Source organism: Ochlerotatus camptorhynchus, unplaced genomic scaffold (assembly GCF_037179485.1).
Source record: "Ochlerotatus camptorhynchus isolate MF236.1 unplaced genomic scaffold, CSIRO-AGI_Acam_v1.1 ptg000006l, whole genome shotgun sequence".
Taxonomy (NCBI): Eukaryota; Metazoa; Arthropoda; class Insecta; order Diptera; family Culicidae; genus Ochlerotatus; species Ochlerotatus camptorhynchus.
This window is the reverse complement of record NW_027040498.1, coordinates 1,055,116-1,073,858: the sequence shown is the minus strand read 5'-3', so window position 1 is coordinate 1,073,858 and position 18,743 is coordinate 1,055,116. Positions and strand designations below refer to the sequence as shown.

Sequence of the window (18,743 nt, the reverse complement as noted above, 5' to 3'; positions counted from 1 at the left end):
CAGCCGGGCGAATAACCTCCCACACGGTTAGAAAAAAGTACCCAAAATTAAGTTCTTTTCACTCATCTCGGCACTATAGTGCAGGAACCCAATAGTAGGTAAAGCGGGTCAAAGTAATTTTGATTTACTTGTGTGCAGTTCGTATGGAATTTTCCACTAGCTTTTTAACCAAAAGTAAGTTAGTTGTACCCAACAGTAGGTAAATATGATTATACCCAACGTTGGGTTCCCACACTTTACTACCCCTGTTGGGTGGTTTTGCTCCTTCTTTTTTGACAACATTAGAAGGAGAAAATGAGACAAACTAGTCAAAAGTAGGTAAAAGTGAACTGGCCGTTGGGTACTTTTTTCTTACCGTGCAGGGTGACACAAGATACTATAAATCAAAAGGGCGCATGCAACATTTTCATTTTTTCGAGCTGTAAATAAAAATAATAATATTTTAATATATCTCACAATAATGCTAACCAATAATTTAATAATTAGAACCAGTTCAGTTTTAGAAATGGGTTTAAAGTTTAAATTTTATTTAATTATTCTTGTTCAAAACTTCAGATTAATTTTTCTCCGTTCAAGCCCATTGCGACATTGGCCCTTATTCCAGCTCTATATCATAGACTTTTCTACCACCGTTAGTTTAGTTATTAGTTTAAATAAAACATGCATTCTACTGGTTGAAAACAAAAAAGTAGAAGCGTCTGTGCCTAGGGGCACGAACGGAAGTTTGACGTAGGTCCGCTAGTGGACGGAACAAATATGTTGAGTATTTAGTTCTTTTAATTGATCGATTATCTATTATCTTAATTCTTTCCGTTTTTCCAATGGTGGCCCAGAGAAGGGCCGTTATTTTTTTTTTCTTGTGTCGTTTTGATCGTTTTGAGACGGCTACCGTGTAGCTGATGAAAAAATATTGATTATTAATATTGCGCATTTTGCTCCTCTTTAGACAACTGTGCAGAAAATTTCTTCACAGTTAATATTTTTGCACACCTGTGTTTCACTCACACATGCAAACCGTTCATATAGCCCAAAATACATTCGACAGCTGCTGCAGCGGAGCAATGTTTTGTATTGATACGCGTTTTGTTGTTGAGATTTTCGGTCGGTTCAAATCAATCCGTAGAAATTGAAATCAAATTTCAATTTAGTTCGAAAGTAAGGAGATTATTTATTGAATACAACCATTTATTGTGTGTTCGTATTTATTGTGCATAATTTATAGGAATCAATTCATAAATGAAGTCCGAACCATAGAAAAAACACAGACAAACAGACGTAACTCTTCATTGTGTATCTTCGTTCATGCATTTAACGGTTGATTTGAATATTATCAGTTCCGCGAACTACTCGCCGCAGCGTTGGCATCGGATCATTTTGACGTTTCTATATATTCTATAGAACTTTTATGCAATATTGTTTACGAGTTAGCGAGCAAGCTTGTTTTCCGCGAGAAGCCAGAGAGATGTCGCTACTGAGGTTATATGTTTTGAGATACTATGTTTTCAAGAACAAGTTTTTCAAAGAGTCACGTCTGTTTGTCTGTGGAAAAACATCGGCGGGAGAATGAAGGAATCGATACTTCGTTCCTCTATGAAGAGTATCTTGAGGTAGCGGCTCCAGGAGGAACGAACGAGCTAAACGACATGACGACGGAAGTGTTTTGCTAAATAACAACGATGTGGATTTTGATGATGAAGAGGCGGATGGATGTTCCACTCCAGCAGCTGGTCCGTCCAACATTGGCCATGGTGATTCTACGACGGCAGGTGGTGCAATACCAATGAATTACGATTTGAATTTGAATGATGAAGAGACGTATGGATGTTGCACTCTACCAGCTGATTCGACCAACAATGATCATGGTGATTCTACAATGACAGGAGGTGCCTTCTCAAAAGAAAAACTTCCGGATGGACTGTTCGGATGTTGGTTGCTGGTTGCTCTTCGTGATTTCAAGGGCCATTTATCAGGAAGGGAGGCTGGTAAATAGGGAATTGCTGGAAATACACCGAGTGAATTCATCCACCAGTGCTGGCTGTTGTCGCAACATTTTTTGAAACGTGAAGTAATTGTTATGTACAATGATAGTGGTGTTGCTGTTCTAGTATGGAGCGAAAATGAACCCCAAGAAATCGATTTTGGACGATTTGCTCTTTTCAATGATAAGGCAAATCACAGATATTATCCGATCGACAAAGTCACTGAAAACCTATTACAACATTGGAGGAAGAAAGAAATTTACCTTCTGCTTCATCTTTACTCGCTTTCGGTTAACAACCGAAGTGTGTTCAAAAGCGTCTTTTTTTTTCCTTTATTAGAGAGATTTTTAGCCTAAGGCTAGTTCATCTCTTTGTTCAAAAGTGTGAAAGATGTGCTTTTGGAGCCAGAATCGAAAGACAGAGCTAATGCTGCATCAAATCCTACGATTGATGATCTCGCCAAAAAAAAAAAACTGCGTGACATACATAGCAGCAACTGGACAGCACAAGATATTGCTTCGATGATGTGGCAAATTCCATCTATTCTGTGGATCCATCCCGAAGAGACGTATTGATTTATGAGGAACCTCTGGCACATCTTGTGAAATTGTTTTCTACTAAGGAGCAACCAGAAATTCGATCAATTAAACGAAGTTTTGCGAAGGCTCATAGTGTAAATGCAGGCTACCATGATGAAGTCGTTTCCCTTCGTAATATGTTTGGTGAATTGGAAGACATTTGTCAAGCATTTACAATCAAAATGGTGCTCCCTGAATCGAGGTATTCTAGCATTGGAAAGGCGAGATGCTATGGGAGAATCTTTTATTTCTGCTGCAGAGGAAACTGTTCGAGTTGAAGAGACTGATTTCTCTGAACAACTTGCAGCACAAATTCGTGAGCAAGATGACGTGGACCATTGTTAGTTTGAAATCGCTTTTTATTTTATGATCAGCTGGTTTTATTAAAAGAGTAATAAAAACAATACATTTGGTTGACTTCTACATAGATAACATTTTAAAATATCAAATTTTTAATGCAAATTCCCGTTGCTTCTCGGAATTGTCTTCGAAACCAAGTGTTTTTAAGTCATTTTCGAGTTCAACTGTCGGGTCAAAACGTCCACCTTGAATGTAGCCACAAGCTCTGCAATGGATACCAACAATCAATACGAAACTAACGATTTTAAATTGGCTCACTACTTGACTAGCCTATTGGTCCCAAGCAAACGATTAACGTACCCCATTCTAGTAGAAATTCTAGTACTACGCAATGTTTGTTTTGATTCGCTATGAAATTTTGACAGATAAAATAAGGGGTTATTGGTTTTTCCTATGTTTCGAGGGGTGAATCGATTAGCTTGGGACCGAAGAGAGTACCAGAGCTGAGCCAAAAAGTTGAGCACGTTATTTTGGGACCTTCTAGTCTTAGAGTTACCTCTATGTGGATACCTAGAAAAATGTTCCATAATTTCTGATACAACAATCTTCAAGTCACGATGTGAACATTCCACGTAATGCCTTTTCATATGCTGCTTAACCAGGCCAAACACAATCTCAATGGGATTATAGAATGTACAATATGCAGGTTGGAAAATATAAATAATTACTAACGATCTCAGATAGTATATGATCATAGGGTCACAATGAATGCGTGCCCCATCGAATATCCAAATGGACAACCGTCCAGGGTACATTTCTACGTCTGAATTTTTGATGAATTTCCTGCAGCATTCAAAAAACTTGCTTCGGTTGAACATTCCGTCAGTGCAGAAAACTTCTGTCATGCCATCCTGATCAATAAAGCATAAAAGGGAAACTCTGGGCTTACGGATGAACTCGCCTCGGCAGATCAGTCTTTCTACTCGTAAACCATAGCCACGAGTTCGAAGCATTCCACGGTTATCGAAACTCACTTCGTCAAGGAATATCAGGTTGTGATAATCCCATTTGATACCATGTAGCTCTTCACAGAACCGGATAATATCGTCTTTTCGGATTTGAATTGATCTTCTTTCGATAGCTTTCCATGTGAGTGCTTCATGATTTCTGATACGGCAGATAGAAGAAGTTGAAATCTGCATTGAGAAAATCTTCTCGAAACATTCCTTGGCCTCGTCTAAAGGGTGTCCACGATGAAATTGCCACACACAAAATTGATTCGCAAAATTCGAGTTTTCATCCGATTGCCATCAAATTTTCAGGGATTGAGAAATAACTATTAAGGCCCAAACGCAATGTGGGCGGAAGCGGAACGGAAACGGAAAATTTGACAGTTGTCACTAATGACATCAAGATGCCTAACCGAAGTCGATTTGATTCTAACTAGTTTTCAATCCGACAAGTAGGCTTACTCAGATCGGGCTTTTCCGCTGCCGTTGCCGTTCCGCTTCCGCCGTCATTGCGCTTGGGCCTTTAAACTTCATTTTACCATTTTACTCGTATTTTATTTACAGTCCATACGCAAATGCCCGCACCTTGGCCTTAACCCCGGTCATAAGATTCTGCACAACCTGTGAATCAACCGTTTTTTGCATGTAAACCCATACTTTCTTCAGTTCCTCGACTGTCTTCACTACCTTAGGTCGTTTAAGAAGGTGCTGCTTCATAATCGCCCAGTACTTCTCGATGGGGCGGAGCTCCGGAGTGTTGGGAGGGTTGAACATTTTCGGCACGAAATTGACCTTATTGTCCGCATACCACTTCAGCACGTCCTTGGAGTAGTGGCATGAGGCCAAATCCGGCCAGAAGATTGTTGGGACGTTGTGGGCCTTCAGGAGAGGAAGCAGCCACTTCTGGAGGCACTCTTTTATGTACACCTGTCCGTTCATCGTGTCCTGGGTCACGAAAGGTGCACTCCGCTTCCCGCACGTGCAGATGGCTTGCCAAACCAGGAATTTCTTCGCAAATTTGGACATCTTCTGAGTGCGGACATGCTCCGGAACGCTGAACTTATCCTTGGCCGTGAAAAACAGGTTGCCGGGGATCTGTTTGAAGTCGGCCTTCACATATGTTTCGTCGTCCATGATGCAGCATTCAACTTTCGTCAGCATGTTGAGATACAACTTCCTGGCACGGGTTTTGGCGGACTTGTTCTGCTTCTCGTCGCGATTAGGGGCCTTTTGTACCTTGAACGTTCGAAGCCCAGCCTTAGTTTTGGCCTTCTGGACAAAACTTCGGCTTAGGTGCAGCTTCTTAGCCACATCCCTAACGGAGGCGTTCGGATTTCGGTTGAAGGCCCCAACTACGCGGTTGTGATTTTTGGTGTTGTACGGAATACTTTTTCCTTCACTTCTGGGCTTCCGATCGGTGGTCAACCGTTCCTCGAACCGCTTTATCACTCGCGACACCGTGGAATTCGCGATTCCCAACGTTTTAGCGATGGAACGATGCGAGAGATCCTTGTTCTCGTGATGAATGCGCAAGATTTTATCACGCACGCGCTGTTCTTTCGACTCCATTTCCGCGAGTTTTGATCACAGGACTTTAAAACTTGCAGGATGTAAATAATGCACTATGAACTAAATCCACCCAAATTTTCATTAAATTCTACCCAACGGTTAAAAAGTTAGAGCAATTTCATAGTGTGGCAATTTCATCGTGGACACCCTTTAGGTAGAGCGTCGGATTCCGCTTGAACAGCTGCACTAACCACATACGTTTATCCGTACCAAATTTTTTTGCAATCCTTGAATATTCCTTGCGTGCCGATGCACGCCGCCGCCGATCAAAGTCAACGGCGTCACGCAGCAACGCCGCCGCCGCCGAGGCAAAAACGGTTCTCACGCCACCGCTGCCGATGAAAGGACCGGCGCACAGGTCTAGTTGCAAGTATATAGCAGCATTCACACCAGACAAAGACGTGCTCCGGCCAGCATTGAATTGGATTGTTGTGAAAGAACAACTAGCGCTACTTGGCTCTTTCACACCAGTGCAAGTCGATGCCGACCGGATGACGGCGGCCCAGTTATGCTGCATATTGCGGGAAACCTTTCCCCCGGTCGATGTGGGTGCATTCGTCATCGTCTTCGTATTAGTGCTATACGTGTTGTTTCACTCATACGTCGGGTCTGACGTTTATCCGTCCGTTGCTCGAAAGTAAACCTCTGCTTTTTTCCTCCCTTCTTTGATTGGTGAAATGGTGAGCGGTCAATCGAGCATAGAGCTCGCTCATGTGAGCATGCGCAATGTGTCGTGTGTTCGATTTGCGCTCTATCGTTACGTCCGTGTTTGGGATTTTTCGATACATGTCTGAATTTTGATTTTTTTTAATGTGACCCTCAGTATAGAAATTAAAGACGTAGTCCTACGTCAAAAACAAACAGCTGTCAAGTTGAACACTTTGACAGCTGATTTTGTGGTTGAAAATAATTAACAAATCGATTTTAGACGGCTACACCAACAATCAATATGAAACTAACGATTTTAAATTGGCTCACTACTTGACTAGCCTATTGGTCCCAAGCAAACGATTAACGGACCCCATTCTAGTCGAAATTCTACTACTCGAAATGAGGGGTTAGTGGATTTTTCTATGTTTCGAGGGGTGAATCGATTAGCTTGGAACCGAAGAGAGTACCAGAGCTGAGCCAAAAAGTTGAGCACGTTATTTCGGGACCTTCTTGTCTTAGAGTTGCCTCTATGGCTACACTAGCTAGGTTGTATTAGTATAGAGGTAACTCTAAGACTAGTAGGTCCCGAAGAAACGTGCTCAACTATTTGGCTCAGCTCTGGTACTATCTTAAAAATGGATTTATTTTCATTTTTTAAACTTGAATCACGTTAGCAACCAAGAGAGTAGCCAGGTTTCGAATTACGGGGCGGCAAAAAAATTGGCACTTATGATTATTTTTAGACCAGCTTGAAATAAAGTTCACAAAAGTCGCCAAAATCATCAATTTTATTTTGTTTTTGACCTAATTTTGATGATTTAAAAAAAATATTTATTCACATGTAAAATTACTGACCCACTAGAAACTCAACTAGAATTCCCTTCAAACTTTCATCATCTACTGATTTTTTTTGAAATTCACTCAACAGTATTGTTGGTATTCCATGAAACCTCGCATTTCAGTTTATTCTATGTATTAAATACTCTTGTTATATTCATTACAGTTCCTTTTGTAATTTCTTCAGATTTACTTATAAGCATTTTTCAGAAACCTTTTGAAATTCGCCTCCGACCTGCTTTAGAAGTTTGCTAACAATTTTCTTGAAACTTTCCTCAGAACACTCCTGGAAATTTCATCAGAACTTTGTTAAAATTCTTCTTAGAATGTTGCAAGGGTTCTTCTTAAAATTACCTAATATTTATTAAGAACCCATTGAAATCATCTCTCCAACTAAAAATTTCTTTAGAATTCTAGCCAACATTGTCAATATTTGAAGTGCCAGACTGTTGAAAAACAAGCTAATTGTATTAACGGCGCCGGTGGTGTAGTGGTAAGCGTGATTACCTCTCACCCCAGCAGGCCTGGGTTCAATCCCAGTCGGCGCCGCCGGGATGTTCTGAGGCATAACATCTCTGATCACGCCTTCCGTCGGATGGGAAGTAAAGCCGTTGGTCCCCGGTTCATGAGTTGATGGGTCGATAGGTAGGGTCCAGGTGTGGGAGCTGCCTTCCTGGCACGTCGGTAGCATTGGTGCTCAGCACGGAAAACAAGATCGACGGAAAAAACAAACCAAAGGAAAAAAAAAAAAAAAAGCTAATTGTAAGAACTTTGAAAATATTTCAATATGTACTTATTGACCTTGATATTGTTATATGTTGTAGACCTTTTATTACAACAAACCGATTCCCATGTATTCACATTAACATTAAAGCTCTATACTTTTATCACCGACAAACCGACATGACACTTAATTCTAACTTAAACGCTGTCCAGACTGGAGAGTTATAACATGTTATAACGGTTGTCAAAAAATTGCAACACAGAAACCACCATCGAGATAGCGCTATAACATGTTATAACTCTGTAGTCTGAACGTACTATTATAGTATAAATAATAAACTGACACGAGAAAGCAGACCGACCTTTTTTACCCGACTTGACCCACCAACCCACCGGAATTACTCTGAACACGGACAAAATAACCCTTCAGATATTTTTCCATAAAACAAGACAAAATTCCCCATTCAAACTAAAAATGTCATAAGGATATGTCAAAAATGGATGATATGGCGATTTTTTTTAACTTAAACTTTTATGTGGGGCCGAAACCGATGAAAGGGAGAAAACAATTCTTAAATTTATTATTTATTTTTTGCAGGATGATTCATCTCAGTTTAACGATTCGCAGGATTTCCATGATGAAAATTATGATATTCCGGATATTCAGTACGTCGAGGACGAACTCAGGGAGGAAAGCAGTTCAACTAGTTCTGACGTTCAGCCGCAGGTTTTGGAGAAGGAAAAACAAAGTGGATCAAAACCAAAAGCATCAAGGGCTAATTTGAAACGCAAAAAAACATCTTATGACGAAATGACTCTGCTGTCAAAGTGCGTTAATATTATGTCCGAGCCAGCAGCAACAACAAAGCCGAAAAATCGCGCCACACTCTTGGGCGAATCAACAACCTCCTTGCTGGAAACATTGTGGACTGACGATTTCGTCCTTTACAATCAGTTTGCTATGGAATTGCGTAAATTGAATAATGATTTTGAGCAGGCTTACGCAAATCGCATGATCTATAAAATGTCGCAGAACCAGGTGATTGTGGTACCATCGAATGATGCAGAGTTGAATGACACGGAATCAAACAGCATGTTCTACATTGCATCCGAACGACCAGAACCTGATGCAGGCTTAGAAAGCATGTGCACCGTCGGATTCGACAATACTGCCTCTGTTGAGCCGCCTCCAATCAATTCACTTATTCACATTCAACAAGACACTTTCGAACCTGAGCTTGATTAGTTTAGGCGTACGGATTTCAGTCTCTCACGGTAAACGCTTTTTCTCAACTGTTTTTCAACCAATGGGTCTGATATTTTGGATATAACTAGTGTCAATGGTGAACTAGTCACTTGCAAAAAATCAGATCGATTGGTTGAAAACCCACCGAGAAAAAAGTGGTGGGTACAACTCAGTGGGCGTCATATTATTTGGGGGAAACCTGTACCTGTATTCACTCAAAAATAAATTACATCAAAAAGCTTAAAAAGTATGCAAATTCCCGCTTCACCTTATTGAGTCCGAGCCATGATTACTTCGGCAGTGCTCATGCATAATAAAATGCGAAATAATCACTTGCGATAGAAATTTATCTTTTCAGTATTAAATTTTATTCTTTTAGCATATTAGTATATAATCAAAAATGATTCAAATTCAGTCACAAATAATTAAAATAGAATTATAAATGATTAAAATTTATTATAAAAAGATAACTTTCAATTTAATCAACCAAGATTAAACTGGTTTAATATCAGATGATTATTTTTTAGCAAGAGATATTTAATTTTAATCATTTGACACAGAAATTCAAAACAACCTAAAATTAAGTTCTTTTCACTCATCTCCCATGTTCCGCACGATAAGCCAAATTTGGGTAAACCGGCTCAAAGTAGTTTGCATTTAAGCACGGCAAAAAAAATTACCCATCGCTAAGTTATTTTCAATTTTTTCTACCCAAAATTAAGTTCAATTAACTCAAATTTGGGTATATCGCATATTACTCAATTTTGGCTTCTTGTACGGAACTAGACGGTTGAGTCGAATCTTTCGTTCTATTTTTGACATCAATAGCGAGAGGAAATGAAACGGACAGAGGTCAAATAACTCAAATTTGAGTTTAAAAAACCCAAGCGGTGGGTAGTTTTGTTTTTCTGTGGACATAATAAACTGAGTTTAATGTCAAATTGGTTAAGTTTTAACCCAAATGATAATCGTTTAATTTATCAGTGTTCAGATGTGCGTTTTCCACTTTCTTCTTGTTCCATTTTTCATTCAATATGAACGGATAAAAAATAGTACCCAAAATTTGAGTTCTTTTTACTTAATATTGAGTTTAGCCTCTCACTTGCACTCTTTATTGTTGTCAAAAAAGGAACGAGAGATTCGACCCAACGGTAAAGTTCAGCCCAATAAGTTACTTTTGAGTAAATTGCATATTCTCAAATTTACGTGAATTAAACTTAATTTTGGGTAGAATATACTTTACGCGATTTACTCAAATTTGGGTTATTGGGCTGAACCCCAGAGTTGAGGGAAAAGTACTTAATTTTGGGTAGTTTTTAATCTCCGTGTATCTTCGTTCCTCATGTTTCCATTGCCACCGCAACCGAAAACAATCATAGCAACCGATTCCAAAAAAAGGCGAAAACATTCTTCGATGTCAATCAGTCTCCATCAAGTGAAAGGAAGCTACATTTTACCCGCGACTAAGGCTCTGAACCATTTGGCGAATTATTTTAACTTTTGGTTAAAATTTGACAGATGGAAAGTTATCGATTAACCCTGCTATCCGAGCGAGGTTACTTCTGACAGACAAGAAGTTAAATTTTGACAATTGTGGCTCGAAAACCGGTCGATCGACAGCACGGGGATTTTCGAACATAGAAAATAACTTTCGAAATGTCACTTTTAACCACGAGTTAAATTTAACTCGGCAAATGGTTCACAGCCTAAGAAGTTAAAACTGTAGGATTATCATAAACACAAACTTGCCGATTGAATGCCGGAAAGTTCCACTGCTTATTGGAAGATTGCCGTAAACGCTCGACGTAGATGTCGCCACTGCATGATGATGATAATGTTGACAGACTGCATATAAAATTCGTGAAAATTAGCGTTGAATCATAATTTTCATCAAGCCTGTGTAAAATCCTTCCAATATAACATTCGAATTGAAGAAGAAAACGTTTTTACGATCAGACTGATGTGCATCTTTGACTTTTCCAGTTGAGCTTTCATTAGATATTTTCATTTCATTTCGCGGCTCCATCAATGCTGCATCGTAAATATGATGTAAACAGAAATAAATTGCTCAATTACTCAAAATAAAGATGATTTGTCATGTTGTTATCACTTTCAAAACCATCCGGCACCATTTTATAGTATGGTGCGTGTTGAGTAAAGCAAGTTCCGTTGCGTTTTCCGTCGAAAATTGTGAGTATCAATATGTTTGCTTAGAAAAGGCCAAAATGAACATTTATTGAATATTGGCGTCCTATACAACCAATTATCCATTACCACCAGCATGATACAACCTTTCCTAAGTAAATTCACTTAATTTCCACTTTCATCTTAGTGGAAATCGCACATATTCACAATTTTCCGAAAAATGCAGCTGCGCAGGAGGTAACCTCTCGCTGTGGGTGCAAACTTGTTATGCATTATTTTCCATGAAAACATCTCCGATCCATACACACTTAAAAATTTTCGCCGAGATTCCAACAGCCGAGTAATTCTGCAATTTATTTTGCTGAGATTCAGTCAAACAATTGCCGAGGCTCAGCTAACAAATAAAATTTTGCTGAGATATCAGCTAACAAACAGATATTTTGCAGAGATATTAGCAAAAGTAAATGCCGAAGTAGTCGGCTGTTTGAGATTTTACCGAGCTAGATTAAGTGTGTACCGAAACAATAACAATTAGTTTTCAAACACATTTTCTTACACGATTCAAGCAAAAGTTTCCACGGGAAATTATTAGTTTTTCTTTATGGACCGATTTGCCCCAAAAATCGTCTGTTTTACTTTGAAAATTTGGAAACTATCCTCCTTCTAGTAGTTCTCACTTCGAAATGTAGGAGGCGGAAGCTTGGAAAAGTTTCACTGCAAGACGCCAATATGGATCACATACATCGAAAAATCCCTCCCCATAACGTTTAATCGTTACAGCTCAGGTAGCTCCAAAAGGACATAGAAGATGTTCTTATGTTTTATGCGCTTCCGGTCCGGATTCTAAACATGCGTAACAGGGATTCCACATATTTCCTGCGGAGATTCAAGACATTTGCAGCGAAGATCCTGGATATTTTCCAGATGTTTCCGCGATAATTCCGTAAATTTTCGACAAAGTTATGACAAAATTCAAATAATCTCTTTTGGTTTGGTTTTTTTAATCAACAGATTTTTTTTATTGTTTCTCAATAGTTGCTGCACAGAATTCATATGAATGATTATAATCAACATTGTGCGAACATCGGAAGGAACGTGTTAATCTATACAATTATACTGCCATGGAACTTGCCCTTCGTGACAAAAGTATTCTGTGAACTCCTTTCGAATGGAACTTGCCTCATCAGAACCCCTTCGCGGAATATGTTGAATTGGATACAAATTTCCCCCAATTTCTCTGCGCCAGCTCCCATCATCTTTTGCCGGTGAATCAAAAGTTCCCGGAGGGGCGTATAAATGACAGCTCTCTCGGGACAGCAAAAAATTATGCAACACACACACTGCGCGAACTATTAGAGATACTCGATATGGCGGAAGTTCTGATGTCCGTCGCAAAACGCGGAAGCGAGCTGAGGCAATTCCAAAGGCGTTTTCCACAATCCTTCGCGCCCGGGACAGCCTGTAGTTAAATATTCTTTCGTTTACGCTTTGATTTCTGAAAGAATAAGGCTTCATTATATGTTGATGAAGAGGAAATGCGTCATCCCCTAAAATGACGTATGGCACGGGTTTGGTCCTCTGGAAAAGTGGTCTCGGCGATGGGAGATGTAGCTCATTCCTATACATTGACTTGGCGAATGAACAATCAGCAAATACCCCGCCGTCGCTGATCCGACCTTTTGCTCCTATGTTGGCATAGGTGAATTTGTATTCAGCGTCTACCAACGCCATCAAAACGATGCTGAATTGCTTTTTGTAGTTGAAGTAGTCGCTGACACTCTTTGCAGGGGCTTTTATGTTGACATGCTTTCCATCCAACGCTCCTACACAATTGGGGAATTGCCATTTTTCTTCGAATCCCTGGGCAATTTTAAGCCACTCTTCTTCCGTTGACGGCATCTGAAAATACGTACAGTCAAGATTCCTATAGTACGGATTCGTTTTGCCGAATTACTATAGTACGGTTGCAGCTGGATTGCTATAATAGGTTGATCCGGCATTAACGAATACACGTACCATATGGGATTTGAGCTAATTGTACGGCAATTTGAAGAGATAACTTCCTGATGTCTTTGATGAAGTTGTTAAGCAGATAGTTGGCTACCTTTTGAGAAGAGTCAGTTTCCGGTAAGTCACAAGACTGGTCCTGTGGAAGATCCGGAACATCCGTAAAAGTGGTCAATTCATGACGAAAAATTAATGAGATTTTGACGAACGATTTTAGAGGATCATGGCCATCAGTGACTATGTGAAAAACCATTTTGTCAATATCGCGCGAAATTCTGTCAAAGACAAAAAAAATCCCATATGGTACGTGTATTCCGGTTAATGCCGGTTTCTATAGTGCGGTTCTTATTAACCGTACTGTAGTAAACGTGACTGTATTGGAATTTAAAAAAAAAAACAAGCTTCTATGGTATTCTTTCATGCTACTTAAATTTACTTAACTTTAATTTTACCTTTAAGAATTCGCCCTTCAATTTTACGTAAATAGCATTTACTGTCTCTGGTATTATTTTGCTTATAGTCGATCTTCCCAAGCGAAACAAATACATCAAGGATGTGTAACTATCTCCTGCAAACACAAATATTAATATTTAACTGTTTTAGTTAGTTGAAAAGCACTTCTTTTACCTGTTGCCAAGTATCTCAGAGTCAATGCCAATCGCGTTTTTGGAGTTACAGCTTTGCGCATGTTGGTATCCTGCTTGGTAATAACAGGTGAAACTTTCTCCAGCACATAATCAAAATCCTGCTTTGTCATTCTGACAAAATTACGGTAGTATTCTGGATCTTCATCGCCCAACTCCTTCAGAAGATTAGTCTCAATTCCGAAGCCTTCTCGCCGAGCAATCCACGATTTTGTCCAGATTGTACGACGTCTTCGATTAATTCGCCTCTTCAAAATGAGGTACGCTAAAACTGCAGCAATTTTTTTCTTTTTTTGTCTAAAGCTATCGGAAGTACCCATTTTTGCTTTCCTGCAATTATTTTTTATGATGTGGACAGGTTCATTAAGCGAACAAAAATGCAATCGTGTGTACACTCGAAAATTCTATTTTATAGCACTACGTCATAGTTTTCTACTACATAGCTACTATTACGTCATAGCTCATAGTTTTTGAAAATTGCTTCCCAAATCTCATAGAACTATGATATAGAAATCTAAATCGTCTATGTCATAGAGAACTATCACATAAATATCATGCGCCGTGTGGCGGCACCTTTACGAGAATAAGGATGTCACAGCGAATCACCTTAAGGAGCACCGTAGAGGCGTAGAGAGCAGTGATGCCACATTCTATACAATTTCAATCTGTATTTTCACCGTAAAAAATCTTTTAAATTTTCATCTGGCTGACAAAAATCTGTAAAATAATCTGTGTAATTTTTTTATTACGATCTTAGTGCGGATCATCCTAAATCTCCGTTGAGTTCATTCAAAGTTCAGTAAGTGTTTGTTGAAAGTTTAGAATCATGAAAAATTATTTAACTTTGCTTTTTAAAGATTTAATCGGTCTAAAACATCTCGAAATCCTGGATCTTGATTTCTTTTTTGTGATTTGTAGGTTAGTTTAACTTGATGTTTATTCCATGGAGTCCTCGATACGATCGTGTACAGTCTTACATCCGTTGGCTCGATGTAGGTCTTCTATCCTCGTGTTGTACGGAGCAATCATGATGATTAGCAACAGTCGATTTTGGACTGTCTGAAGCTTTTATTTGTGGGTCCAGGGCATGATCCCCACAAAGGCACTACGGGAGCAAGGATCATTTTGAACACAAAAATCTTGTTCTGCTGTGAAATCCGGGATCGTCGAAATATCAGTGAATAGAGCGCTTTCAGGAGACCAATGCACCACTGCTTCAGCTTATCCCTGCGTTCACGGTACAGTCGATATCGTCGGTATCGTCGATGGTAACACCGAGGTAAAATACGTTGCTGATCCAGTTGATGGGACAGCCGTTCACAGAGACGTGACAGCCCGCTCGTTGGTGGGGACACCTTTGGCGATTTTTGATGCTTGAAGACAATTGTTTGCGTTTATGCCTCATTGACTTTGATTTCCCAGCTGGTGAGATAGGAAACATAATTTATCACTCCTCGCTGCAACCGGACTGGGTAATCCTTAGGCATTCGTCCATTTGCTATTATTGCACTGTCATCCGCATATAACGCCAAGCTACAGCTGTTGGGGAGGTGTGGTATGTCAAATGTGAAAATGCTGTACAACATTAGCACCAACAAGTTGCCTTGTGGCAGTCCCACTGGAATCTCATGGAGTTCAGAGTTGGTTCCGTGTAGATGGACTCGAAAAAGTCGTTCGCTTAGGTTCGACAGTTCGCATGCACTAGTTTGTGGATTAATCCGTCGTGCCACACGTTGTCGAAGGCTTTCTCCTGGTCCAGTAAAGCGCCATGGTGGTGTTCTTGGAAATTAATTTGTTTCGTTTAATAATATTTTCCACTCGGATCAGCGGATGGACGGTGGAATGTCCTTTCCTCAAGCCGAACTGCTACGCGATGATGACTTGGTGGTCTTTGATGTGCTCCATCAGTCGCTGAAGGATGAGCCGCTCGAAAATGTGGCTCACCGCCGACAACAGTGTGATGGGTCTGTAGCATCTCGTGAAAATGCCAGCTAAGAAACCGTAGGCTTTGCTGGACAGCTTCTTCAGGGTCAGGTTGAAAATGTTATCGTTTCCTGGGGCCTTCATATTCTTGCCACGCTTCATGGCAGCACGGACGAAACTCGGCCAGCGGGAGGGACATCGTAGATTTGCTATTCAAGCTGATTAATTGTTCTCTGTACCGCATCTTCGTGTGGGCTGACCATACTGGCACCGATATGATGTGCCAGAACCAGCTTGATGGCGATGGTTTCTATCTTCTCTTGAGGCGAGACCTGCATCGTCCTTCAATGGTGGTATCGCTTCAGAATTTCCAATACTTTCCAGAACGGCCTTGAGTGGTCGCCCATCTATCCGATTTCATTGGAGAACAGTTCGTTTCGTATAGTTGCCACGCGGTTGAGATCGGTGACTTGTTGCTTTCTTCTGTAGACAGCTAGAAACTGCCGTCGGGTTGTGTTGCGTTGCTGAATTAGTTGCCGGGTGTAGGGGTCAATCGTAGTAAATTGTCGCCTCACCGGAATACAGCATATACAGGCTTCTTCTACGGCGTAGATGGCTTATTCTCGGGGTTGGATGGCTTCCTCGAACACCGCCAGATGGTTGTAGATACTTACAATTGTTGGTAGAGCTAGATTAGCTGTAAGGTGGGTGTCCAAAATGCCACTGAAGGCGTAATCCCGTATCATTTTTGGCAGGCGCTGGAGTTGGTGTGCATTCATAGATCCAAGTCCGATAGGAACACGTCAAGGGTTCTTGTCGCTCCCGCCGGCGACAAGAACGTTGGCTCATCTGGAAAGTGGATGATGCACGTTCCAAAGCTGAGGTGGTCTGCCAAGATTATGCCATGTTTATTGCAGACATGGTTACGCCACAGGCTAAACTTCAACAGCCACGTCGAATATGCCTGTCAGAAGACTGTATACGTTGATGTTTTCACTCACTCACGTAAAGTTCTGCCGGAATCTTTGAAGAAAGAATAACACCTTTGCGCTGCCATCTTTCTCACGGAAGTGAGTATATAAACAGACAAACAGCGAACAGTCAACTCTCTCACTCTCTCGTGCTGTGTCTAACAATCTCTCCAGTGGTGCCAGGATAAATCTCCGAGGAGATAAGCAGAGATTCACCCCAGAGAATGATATCTCTCGCACCCGGGTGATTCTTTCCAGAGATTTAAGTAGGTGAATATGATTATATTCAAAGTCAAAAGTATGCAAAAATTAACTGGCCGCTGAATATTTTTTCTTATCGTGTATGTTTTTGTTTTTGAATCATCCTTTTGCCGCCTTTTGCATACACTCAAAGGATTTTCAAATCTAAATAGATAAAAAATTACGCTAAATCGCAATTCTCCTTACCGACGCATAGCTTTGTATAAAGAGAGAGAATACTAACTTAGTATAAAACTGGTTTATACATTGGATGGTATAAAATTGAGGTATTCTTCTGATGTATATTATGCGTTTATTCGGCAGATTCGATTATTTTTCAGTTTCATGTGGTGTGTTATGATTGAAAAACATAAACAAAAAGTTGGAGAGAGCGAACTGTATGGAGATACGTTTTTATTTTTATTCTTTAAAATTAACAACATTATGAAAAAAGTTATGGTTGAGGCTGTTAGTGGCAGTGATTACTGACATAGATGATCATGACTCGAATATATATAAAGAATCGAAGGTTTTCATTTGATTTTTCAAAGTCACGGCCAGAAAAAGGTACCATCCAATTGGATCCATGAGCGAGAATAGTCAGCTATCCGTATTCCGGTAATTCATAGCTTCTCACACCTTCACCTGCGCACCCTTCAAGATGTTCCTCATGATACTATATACATACTATTATACTCCCCGTAAATCGAATCCTCATCATACTTTGACACACGGGAAATGGTCGATCCGGTTCAGGTTGTTGTACGACGAACCAATCTCTCCCAGATACAGTACACCTTCTTCTCGCATGGAAGCACCTTGTTTTAAATGGTGTACAATTTTTCGATCACGTTGTCATCTTATTGATTCGCCAAGGCACTTTCCATCCGTATAGATCAACTCAGAACCGGAAGTAGCCCAACGACCGATTGTTGTTTATGTTGATCTGGCGTTGAAATGACCAGAAGTTTTGACTATAGCAAGAACCTCAGAATACTCGATCACCGAACGGAATAGACCACAGTTCAAACATCAGCATCTAAAATAATGGTGTTGCAGTTAAATAATGATTTATAAACACTTACTGAAGTTTTTTTTTGCTCAGATAAAAATACTTGTTTGAGGCGGTTTATGTCGATTCATGACAAGAGCTAAACAGAGAAACGAATTGTTATGCATAATCATGAACCATGACGTGTTATTCATACTCATGCATAAAAACAAAACCTGGAATAGATAACTTTTTAATCAAACCTATGAATAAACAAAACTAAATAAAATAAAGATTAAATTTTAATCTATTTTCGATTAGTAATATTTTTGAGTGTAGATGATTCGTACACACACCTTCGTAATGCGGTGTGTAGAAAAAAGGTAAACAATACAATTTCAGCTTGCAAAATTATTGGAGGCTCGCGTTTTTAACGATGCAAATGATACTATTTAAGTAAATATCGTCTTTAAAAGTGAATTAACTTGAAAATGCTTGCACGTGTCGTAATTCTTTTTAGTGTGGTTCTGAGAAGTGAAAACAGTTATTGAAATTTCATGCCCTGAGCAGAACAAAATCGGCTGATCGTACTTTTTAATGCAAATATTACCAATGCGTGAATGAATTGGCAATATTTTGTTGGAAAAGTATTAAAATATGTATCCAGATCTTATTCATACAATTCAGGACCATTTTTTAAGGTATGTAATTAGTAATTTACTGTTTGGTAGGAAGATATCTTTCGTACGCATACCAAAACACGATTATTTAATGATTGTAGGGACAGCCATTGTTGCATGACGTGCCGTATCACCTTAATGAGGAGGGATACAACCCAGGAGACGCATGGTAGTTCACGTCCACTGCCCCTATAGAACAAAATACGACCGCCTTGATGGGGTGGTCTAACACCACCCACCTTCTACTTC

At 39.8% G+C, this 18,743-nt stretch overlaps 1 pseudogene; it reads left to right on the top strand.

Moving 5' to 3' along the window:
* Positions 1 to 1,873: 1,873 nt before the first annotated feature.
* LOC135717352 (uncharacterized) lies at positions 1,874 to 15,684 on the top strand (annotated as a pseudogene).
* Positions 15,685 to 18,743: the final 3,059 nt, after the last annotated feature.